This window comes from Galleria mellonella, unplaced genomic scaffold (genome assembly GCF_026898425.1).
Source record: "Galleria mellonella isolate WM207_F2 unplaced genomic scaffold, CSIRO_AGI_GalMel_v1 utg65, whole genome shotgun sequence".
Classification (NCBI taxonomy): Eukaryota; Metazoa; Arthropoda; class Insecta; order Lepidoptera; family Pyralidae; genus Galleria; species Galleria mellonella.
Window position 1 is genome coordinate 3,032,089 of NW_026442138.1, and position 11,063 is coordinate 3,043,151.

General features: G+C 34.8%; 1 non-coding gene across 1 annotated transcript; it reads left to right on the top strand.

Moving 5' to 3' along the window:
* The first annotated feature begins 8,440 nt into the window (after positions 1–8,440).
* On the top strand, positions 8,441–8,547 carry LOC113519909 (U6 spliceosomal RNA). Its single transcript, XR_003402332.1, has one exon. It is a non-coding gene; the product is annotated as a U6 spliceosomal RNA (small nuclear RNA).
* The last annotated feature ends 2,516 nt before the right edge of the window (positions 8,548–11,063 follow it).

Consider the following 11,063-nt stretch of genomic DNA (forward strand, 5'->3'; position numbering starts at 1 on the left):
GTTTCCAGCATAGAATAGGCCACCTCTTCCTTTCCCATGGGTGTCGTAAGAGGCGACTAAAGGAACCTAATGGACGAGAGATGGACAGCTTCACTGTGCACACAAGCTTAACTGTGCTTGCCAATCCGCTTGCCAAATGTGGCAATTATTGGCATTACCCCCAATATGGGGAGGCCCATTTGATGATGATGTGCCAGATAAAAATTAAGTTAGTATTTTTTCTATACAACTTAGAATGGCAAACAAGCTGACGGCCCACCTGATGGAAAGTGGTAACCGTTGCCTATAGACATGAGCAGTACCATGGGCATAACAGAGTATACTGTTTCGTCCATGATACCCCCCATGCGCTGCCATTCCTGAGGACTCAGGTGTTATTCCTCTGTATCCAGTAAATTCATGCCATATCCCACTCAAACCGAAACACAGCCATGCAAACACAACTGCTTCACGGTAGAAACACGAATGAGACAGAGGTACCCAAGCAATCGACTTTTGTACAAAGTCTCCCTCTGGTCAATGGTATATTAGCTTTTACTATAATAAAGAAATGGAATGGAATGATTTGTTTTCTTAATACTCTCATCTTGTACCTACTAGTGCTAAAGTAGCTCGACTGATCAGCATGAAATTTAGTATTTAGTATAGAGAAGGAATAGACTGCTTTTTCTCTCAGCCAATCCTAGACGAATTCGTGCATAAATAATATAAAATATATATAAAATTTCTAATAACATAAGTATTAACTAAAGAAATACTAAAATGAAAATTACTGGTCTATTAATTAAAAATTAAGAGTATTGTACTCTTTATTTTTAATTAATAAATTATTTAATATTAAAAAGTGTGTGCATTGTAATACGGTAGTATCCAAATTTTCACCATTGGCGATCGGACTCGACAGAATATTTTGACGCGTTCGGATTTTTCGTTCGAAAATATAAAAAAAAATATTTTATTTTCTTTTTTACGAGCACAAGCCGAAGGAAAAAACAAACGAGAGGCGTAACGAATAACTTGATTTATAAAAATGCGTCATTTTATAACGTATACGTATGTTACACGTAAAATTGATATTGATTGACAGACACTCGGATAATCACTTTTTCCTTATGTTGTATGATGCAAATAAAGTATACTCATTCATTCTTTCCATTCATTTTATGATTGAATATTATACGTCAGTATATTTATACATATATACGTAGATTACCAGACTTTGTACGAAAGTCGTCACCTTGGGTAATCCTGTCCCGTTCGTGTTTTTGACATGAAGCAATCGTGGTTACATGGCTGTGTTTCGATTTGAAAGGTGAACATTTTGAACACCTAGAGGCAACAAACTCGCTTTCGCATTTATAATACTACCTATATTCCGCAGTGACGACCGCATAAATTATTACATACAGCGTGTCAAATTTGATTCAAACCCACAGTTGTTGCGTGAAAGAGTAGCAGATAGTCATCTATTTATCCATCCTCACAAGATTTTGCATTTATAACGTAGTAATAGTAAAATTAGTACCTTTAAAAAAAATAGTAGACTTAAGTACTTAGTACTTTTAAGAAAAGAGTACATTTCTTATTAAAAGGCCTGCAGCACACCTGCAATTTCTCCGGTGTTGCGGGTGCTCATGGGTGACGATAGTTACTTAACATCAGGTGAGCCGCATGCTAAAATAATTATGAACTATGTTAAAAAATATTTTTATTTTTTTATAGTTTTTTATAATAATGGACGTAATGCAATCCCGGCATAGAATAGACCACCCCTTCCTATCCCATGGGTGTCGTAAGAGGCGACTAAGATAGGGCGAGGGATGGGCAGCAGCCTTCCTCTCAAAGTCGAGCAGCTCGAATTATTGATAGTCAACGCCTTACTGTCCGACTTGACCCACTGAAACTGCGCAGAGATGTTGCATCTCTGTACATCTTCTACCAAGTGTTCTGAGGAATTGTTCGGATTGATTACCTGCTGCTGATTTTCACCACCGTACAACCCGCCACAAACTAAAATTTCATCCCAATCATCTGGACGAGTGGCGGTCTTCCACCGTGCGTTTTTCAAGGCACTTTCTTCCACGCACAACCATTCTTTGGAATCAGCTTACAGCAGCAGTGTTTCCGAACCGATACGACAACATAACCTTCAAGAAAAGAGTGTATTCCTTTTTAAAAGGCCGGCAACATACCTGCAATGCCGCTGGTGTTGTGGGTGATCATGGGCGGCGGTAGTCACTTACCATCAGGTGAGCCGCATGCTCGTTTGCCCCCTGTGTTGTAAAAAAAATATATATCTCTAAAGTCTAACTGCGGTTGCCAATCTGCTTGCCAAGCGTGGAAATTATTGTCAAAACCCCCTTAGAGACAGTTAAATGCTGATATGACATGGAAGAAATAGATGCACAAACGCTAGATTCACTCTTAAAAAGTAACTTTCTTGTCCCTCATAATGTGTGTTGCACATATAAAGTAAGCACCTCCAACCATCATATATGGTTACAGACAAACATACAGGCTCCACGGTCGATATTTTAACGAGACTACTTTAAATTTATAATGTTAAATTTTATATTCGACGGCAGCGCTCTCTGTTACTGAAAACGCAGTTCCACAGTGTCAATGTATTTCTGTATTGAAGTCATCGATATAAAACAAATGTACATCTAGATAAACGGTGATAAAAAATTGAGCGCAGTTAACTAAATTATGCACTCATTTCTAATCACGCTGTTTGTAACTAAATATGGTGAGATATTTTTTACAAAATTTGGTATAAATATGATGGCTAAAACAAAGTTTTTTTTTTTTTTACAACACAGGGGGCAAACGAGCATGCGGCTTTCCTAATGGTAAGTGACTACCGTCGCCTATGATCACCCACAACACCAACGACATTGCAGATGTGCTGCTGTCCTTTTAAAAGGGAATATGCTCTTTTCTTGAAGGTTATATTGTCGTATCGGTTCGGAAACACTGCTGCTGGAAGTTGATTCCAAAGAATGATTGTGCGTGGAAGAAAGTGTCTTGAAAAACGCACGGTGGAGGACCACCACTTGTCCAGATGGTTGCGATGAAATTTTAGTTTATAGTGAAAATCAGCAGCTGGTATCAATCCGAACAATTCCTCAGAGCACTCCCTAACGTTTCATATTTACTAAAAATATTCCTGTCCTACTATAATTATTTCTTTAATTTTAATTCGTAATTGACTTATTCGTAAATTTTGTCTTTACAAATATGAATCTAAAATTTTATTTACATCTATAATTGAAGTTAACAAATAAATATGCTCACGACTAAATAATAAGATGACATAATCAGTGGAATCAAATGTTCGTAATTTCAAGTTGTCTAAAAAAGTCATCATTCCCATATAACTTCTTGTATTTTTTTTTAATAAGTAAAGATGGAACGGTAACCCCGTCTGCACTATCGGTATACGCGGGTATAGACGGTATAGACGGGTAACTCGTGTATTACTACTAGATACTCATGTGAAGGTTATCCATTGGTGACAAGAGATTTCACTGTGACTTTGACGTGGCTCGCTCAATTCCTATCACGACTTTATATATATACTTTATACTCCATCATCACCATATCAGCCATCATTTAACCACTGCTGGATATAGACCTCCCCCATAGACTACCATAAGGAACGGTCCCAAGCCATCTGCATCCACTGACGCCGTGTAATGCAGATTACATATTTACATAGATAAGAATCCTTTTACTGTTCAAACTCGGATATCTTTTATCCTTTTTACAATGAAACTGTCGTTATGCGAGATAATGATAATAAATATGATTATTGGATTTAGTGAAAGGGTTAGGGCAGGGACCTTGAGGCCCAGGTTTTATTTTAACGGATCCGCGGATCCGTTTGGTACAGTTGGCAAAAACATAAATTCAAGGCACTTTCTTTCACGCAAAACTATGCTTTGGAATCTACATCCAGCAGCAGTATTTCCGAATCGATACAATATCGTAATCTTTATGAAAATCCGCATACTTGCTAGCCCTCTGTGTTGTAAAAAAGACACATCATAAATAAAAAATAAAATTGACAAATGGCATGCCAGTTGTCAATTTTATGATTACGATTACACTTATAATAATCAATTCGGTATCTTTTCTGGTATTCTGGTATCTGGTAATTGAAGTAGTTGATTTCTCAAAATTGGGTAAACGAACTTTCGAAATCCGGAACACCGATATCTGAGCAATGAAACTTATTACCAATGAAATTTGCACCAATTCTTCACCTCCAATACAAAAAAAAAAATACTTCGCTTACATTTATACAAATTAACCAAAAATTAAAATATCATTATTTTGGCATTTATTACATTTGCTTTATTACAGATCTACTGCATTAGTATTTCTTTAGTATTTTCAACAGAGTTAAAAAAAATTAAAGTAGGTACCTAACTCAGTTGTACTTTTTATATAACATTTGGTACTTGAGAACTCTATCATTTACAAAACTTATTTGAAAATTTTTTGTTTTATCTCTAAATATACTTTCAAATTCGGCAAATCATCAAAATCGTTTGAGTACTTTAGTTTTTAAATAAAAATAATTGAAGACTAAAGGCGGTATCTTTTTTTTTTAAGCAACAACATCTACTAGCTTAGTACACATTAGCACTTTGACTTTATCCATGAAAACAACGCTTTTTATAATTAAAAATTAAATAAAATAAAAAATAAATAAATATGAAACTGTGAAGAAAAATAAAAGAAATAAAATTGTCTGCTGTCGCTACCGGGCACGCGGTGGGTACACTCGGACGGTATAATGCAAACCGGTCTGAGCCCACCAATGCGTTTTGAATACCGCCATAACGCCAATAACATATGCTTCCACGTATAAAAACTGGGATAATTTTTCAAATAGCAAATTCGACCTTATTCCATAGTATATGAGCACAAAATTCAACAGGACAAAACACTTATTGATATTACAAAAAATATTTTCAACTTTACGCTAAAAGTTTATGGTTCAGAATAGAGTAATTTTATGCGAATAGCAATGAGAATATGCCTCGAAACGCGGAACGCTTATCGCGAATTTTAAGTTATGAAACATCTTAAGGTTAAGGGTCAGTTCTAATTAATATTATTTTAATTTTTATTATATAAAATATCATACTTGCTAATTTATAAAAATAAATTATTTAATATTAGTTTTTATTCTAATATTATTTTTCAAAACTGATTTTTTTTTTAATAATATATCGTGCTTATTTTTCCACAGTCCATTTAGGTATGATTTAAAAAAAATACAGAAGCATAATTTTTAAAAATTATTTTTATTTTACAGTTTAATAATTACTGTTACATAAATATATAGCTGTCACTCATAGCCATGGCTAGGGCGGGAGGTGGCACGGAGGGGCAATACCCTACCTTAAAATGAAAGGCGGCAAGAAAATTATGGCTTCTGCCCTACCAAAATTTCTTTTGCCCTACCTTAAACTTGGGTCTAGCTACGGCCCTGCTGTCACTGCTGTGTATTTATTTTATTGGCTTCCTGTTATATATATTTAATCATTAAGTTTAAGCTGTAGGTTTCCTTCGATGCAACTTATTTATTTATTTAAGTCAAACAGACAGCTATAACGGTTTTCTGACAACTAAATAAATAAACAAACAAGCAAAAGACCAAGCGCACGAACAGACTAATAAACAATTAGTATTTATATAATTAAATAAACGTAAGCACTTACCCTTATAGGTATTTATCAAAACAAACGATACACTGTGTGGGTGCAATTTTGGGGCGTAACACAAAAATAATTTCACATCGAGTGTTGATAAAGTTATTTATGTTGTTGCCAGTGGGACGAGGGATTCTTTTATTTATTTATAGCAACCCAAGTTAACAACAAACATTTGGAGGTAACATTTATAAGTATAATGATCATACAAACTCAAATACTTATACAGGGGGGAAAGGGATTGTTAGGAATGGAGATTGACACCCCTATTGTTAGCAATATACCCTATTAGGTCGACCTCCACGTGGTTCCCTCTGGAAACCATCGTAAACAATTCTTATTTAATTCGTCACGATGAGCTAACTGACTTGCTTCATCCTCAGCTATCATCCTTCACTGGTGCTCCACCCCCCCCCCCCCCCCGCTGATGTATACCGATAGCGCGGGTGGGGTTACTATTCCATTATCACCCATTAAAAAAATGCTTATACAGGATTAAATCTGACATAAGCGTAATTTTAATTGAGAGCTATGGCAGAGAAATAGATTTTTTTCCCTAAAGAATTTGGGGTTAAAATAAGAATAATTCCAGCTATTGGTGTATTTTTTTTCCATTCGATTTGTAATTCTTTAAAAATAATGTTTAGCTTTACATTTAAGTCTTTACATATATGATTTTTAACAAAATTTTAAAAACAATTTAAAGTCCTAAAACATCTCTTATCATTCGCGCGCATATAAATAAGAAAAATAACATTAAAATAAGAAATCGGGCAACGAATGTATGGGGCACAGTTAAGGATATTCAGATGTAAGGCAATTAAAAGAAAAATTGATTACTAAATAGGATCGACCAAAAATCAAACCTTAAACTTTATTCATACATAAGTGGAGATTACTACACTTCATAGGTCATCAATGAAAAGCCGAATCCGAATAAGAGGCGCAAAGCTACCGACAACAAAAGAACAATGTGTTTATCGTATTCATAACTTTTTCTACATAGTATCACACCTTTTAAGCAGAATTCTCGTGCCGCGCGTCGTCAAACAAAAAGCCCAAATCGGATGAACACCTCCAAAGATTGTACAAAGGCTCCCAACCCTTTTGTTGGGCGCAAAAAATAAACGCCCTCGAAATAAAAAAGCGTGCTAAATTTCACAGGTCCTTGTACTAAAGTAAATATGGGGTTTTATAGCAAAAAGTTATTCTGTAGGTGGCTGAATTTAATTAGCGGGACGCTAACATCTCTTTTAATTCTTTGGAGAGCCCTTTTAATTCTTTTTACCGCGGTAACAGCTTAGTTGAATAATGTCCGTCGTTGAATCGTATTCCAGCTAAAACTTTTGAATTTTCATATTAATTTTTAGATAATTTTAAAATGATTATAATATGCTTCCTGCTTTTGAGGGCACGAAAAGCCATCTTTCGGTAAGTTACGATAGAGGTTTTTATGTGCACGACGCACTTTTTAGATTTCTCTTTTTATTTTTTATATTTTTTTTTTTGACATCGTGTAATTGTTATAATTTGTTTGGTTACTTCTTTTTATCTTCTTTACATTATATAATACGTGAAATAAAGACTTTGTACCTTGTTTTACAAAAATTGCACGGACGGAGGAGTTTGAAATTTTGATCACTTATAATTTATATAGAGAAGGAATGTAAAACGCTAATATTTTTGTTTTTAATTATCCATAAAAATACATTAAATCAATAAAAAAAACATTACACACTATACCATGTATTTGACACACACACGCATATATTTTGTTTATTGTTAAAGTCTATGGTCAAACCAAAGATTTCTAGGCTAAAACTGAGAATAGATTTATATTGTTTTTCTCTTAGGTTTGTCCTTAATATTATTTGTCTATAGTCTTACTGAATGTCAAACACATTATATATGTATAATATAATCTTTGAAAATTAAAATTAATTATGGTTGAATTTCAACCACTAGGCGACCACTAGTATTAATAGTAATTATATTACCTTCAAAATGACACCGTATTTCTATACCAGCTTACAATCCTTTCGCCTTCCTTTCTTGTATATATCGAAGCTGATTTAGAAAGTCTTGATACCAGGTATTATATGAAAGTGACAAACATATAATGTAATTGTATAGTTTTCTTTAAAGTATTTTAATAATCATCATGACTTTATTAAAATCTTAATTATTCCAAGAAACTGAATTCTCATAAACAGACCTCAATCTCCTTTATGAAATCAGCTGCCAAGCGGCTTTCTTACATACTATGTTCGTTTGAAGGATGATTCATGGAAGCGAAATTACGAAACAGCTAGAAGAAATATGGCGTGCATTATGACTAGTGAACCTGCTGTAGGTGGAACTAAATTTTGCTTTATAAAGAGTGTATAATGTATATTCAATAATGTATTACATGTTCTATTAAGAAATTAAATCACAAGTATTCTTTTAACCCTCTGACCGGGCATCCCGCGAGTTCCGCGTACTCGCATTTTTTATATTTTTTGATGTTGTTATCCCACGATTTCTGTTTTGGTAGATTGATATTGTTTCTCAGAATCTCGCTAGATGGCTAAATGTTCGTACTGCTATTTGTTGTCAAAACGATGTGCGAAAAAGAAGCGAAAAAATAATACGCGACTAGAAGTTGGGAGCTTCTGCCTATACTGGAACTGCTCTACGGCGTATAACTTTATTTATTAGGTATGAAAAGGATTGTACTTACTCCGGCAGTACATATACTAAAATTGGAACGATACAGAGAAGATTAGCATGGCTCCTATGCAAGGATGAAACGCAAAATCGTGAAGCGTTCCACATTTTTCGATGTGGTGAGTGCGAAAGCGAACCCATATCTTCTACATATGGCACCTCGAGGATATATCGTCTGGTTTTTGGTGGGTACACTCCCGTCTTACGGAGGGATTCCTACAGTACCCATTCACCTCCCAGAAGGTGTATGGGTCTGCATAAAGTATTTTCCAGAGGTTAAAAAAAAAGGTATAAAAAGGATTAATATTAATGGGGACTCACTACGGTCCTGCTTGTATATATTCTGCCAGGTTAAATAAAATAACGAACTATATGTTCTACCCATGCCATTTCTTATTAGAATTAATAACACATTTCAACCAGAAATTGTATTGGCTTTCTTATCTTCTAATCTAAATACAACAATGTCTGTGTTACTGATTTACTGTTGAAATGGGCACAATTACTAACCAAACTGCAGATTTTGTCACAATGAGAAAGAAAAGCCTCAGCATTTGATATGTGGCTGTAGCTCACTCATACATAAACGATAGATATCCTTTGGAAAACATACTCTATATTCTGAGGAGTTAAAAAACGTCGCTACAAAATACATCTTGAAATTTATATCATTGATAGGAATTAGCAGAGAACTTTAAAAAAGGACCAGCATAAAATATCATGAAAAGGTCGTCGAGTCACAGGTTTTGCTATCTTAAAAGGCCGTCTTTCAGTAATAATAATAACCGAACTAAGTCACACAAAACTCTCATCAACATCTTCATAATTTACACTATTAACTTTTCTATAGACAATGATTCATTTTGAACTATATGGGACAAAATTAATATCGCCACTTGATCTAGTGGCAATTGCCCCAGACTTTATTCCTTTAACTATTAATTAATATAATTACTATGTGCTCAGGTATGCACACAAACAGTTTATCTCTTCTATAATTCCCCAGAGTCAGCTTTTCAATCGTAAATCACAAATAAATCGAGTCCATTATCAAGAAACGCAATTTTCATAATGAGCGGAATCTCACAGACGCCAGCACTCAACGAGGTATCGATTAATAAATCGATATAGACAATCATAGGAAGCCGCATGCACATTTCGAATAAATTTAGCCGGGATTCGATTACCGTTATCAGGTTGCATCGCTCGTTGAAATAGAATAGATAATCGAATGAATCCAAAGCGTTTGAGGTACGTTTTCACAAAGGCGGTTTGCAAGTAAGTTAAGCACTCGTTATTATCAGAAAGATTGGTTATTCAGAAATCGATTTTGTCGCTCTATTAATGTAGATTTTTGCATTAACCCACCACGCTTAGTACATTTATGTAGGGTAATGCGGATATGTTTTTCCATGTACCTTAAAAAGCAGCTCCGAAAAGTGTCGGATTATAATTTGTGTCAATACTTTAAAGACCGTAATATGCATTAGGTAAATTAAAAGTATTCGTAACCTACGTGTTTGTATGAATAATTTGATGAAAGCTTCATTCATGGACGAGCAGAGTTTAGTACGGGGTGCAAAGCTGACAATTCAATCATAATATGGCGATGTACTCATACGGAGACGCGGAACTCCGTGCTTATTGTTCGAATTTGAATGGGTCGTCTCAAATGTATACTTGTACGCGGAGAAATGCGCAGTGCATGAGATATTCCGTTATGGTGTGAGAAATCTACAAAATGAGTGTAAATGCAAGAGTAAAAGCATAAAGCATAGTAGAATTGTATGTGAAAATCGTAACACCTCAACTTTAGTTTATTTCTCATTTGGACGAATTTTAGAAACGATGTTTCTCTCTGCATCTTCGCTCGGGTGTGCCGTTAAGAGCTGTTAAGGTGCTATAATGTAAAAAATAACTTACTTTTAGATTTATAATTATCATCATCATATCATCAAGTCCATGGTACTGCTCATGTCTATAGACGACGGTTAGCACTTTCCATCAGGTGGGCCGTCAGCTTGTTTGCCATTCTAAGTTGCATAAAAAAAACCAAAAAAGCTTCTAACTGTTCACTGCTAAACATAAACTCTAGGGGCGTTTTGCCAGTCATTTTCATGCTTAGCAGGCGGATTGGCTTTGGAGATGTTTTAAGAGGGACACTACTGCCCATCCCTCGCCCTCCCTTAGTTGCTTTATACGACACCTACAGGACAGGAAGGGATGATTTATTCTATGCCAGGACCACATGGGAACAGACTTATAATATTAGTAAGGATTTTAGTGTATAGTCTTGAACAATCTATTACTAAAATCGTAAATACAATACTAGTTTATGCTATACCTTATAGAATTCAAGTATTTGAATTAAATGGATTCCTGCATTCAATGCTCTTTGCTTGCGTTTCGTGCCACATATTTCGTGTTACAATGTTTGTTGTCATACTGAATAGAATGTGTATCTACTTGCATGCAGACTTCTTAGACAGTGTCGATTGTCTAGTAAAATAGAAAATTTTACCAGAGCGAGAGTTTGCACAAAGTTGTCTGAATAGGTAGCTTTATGTTAGCTATTTTAGTCATAAAGAAGGTTACTTTTTTTTTTAACTATCCATGGTTGAACATAGG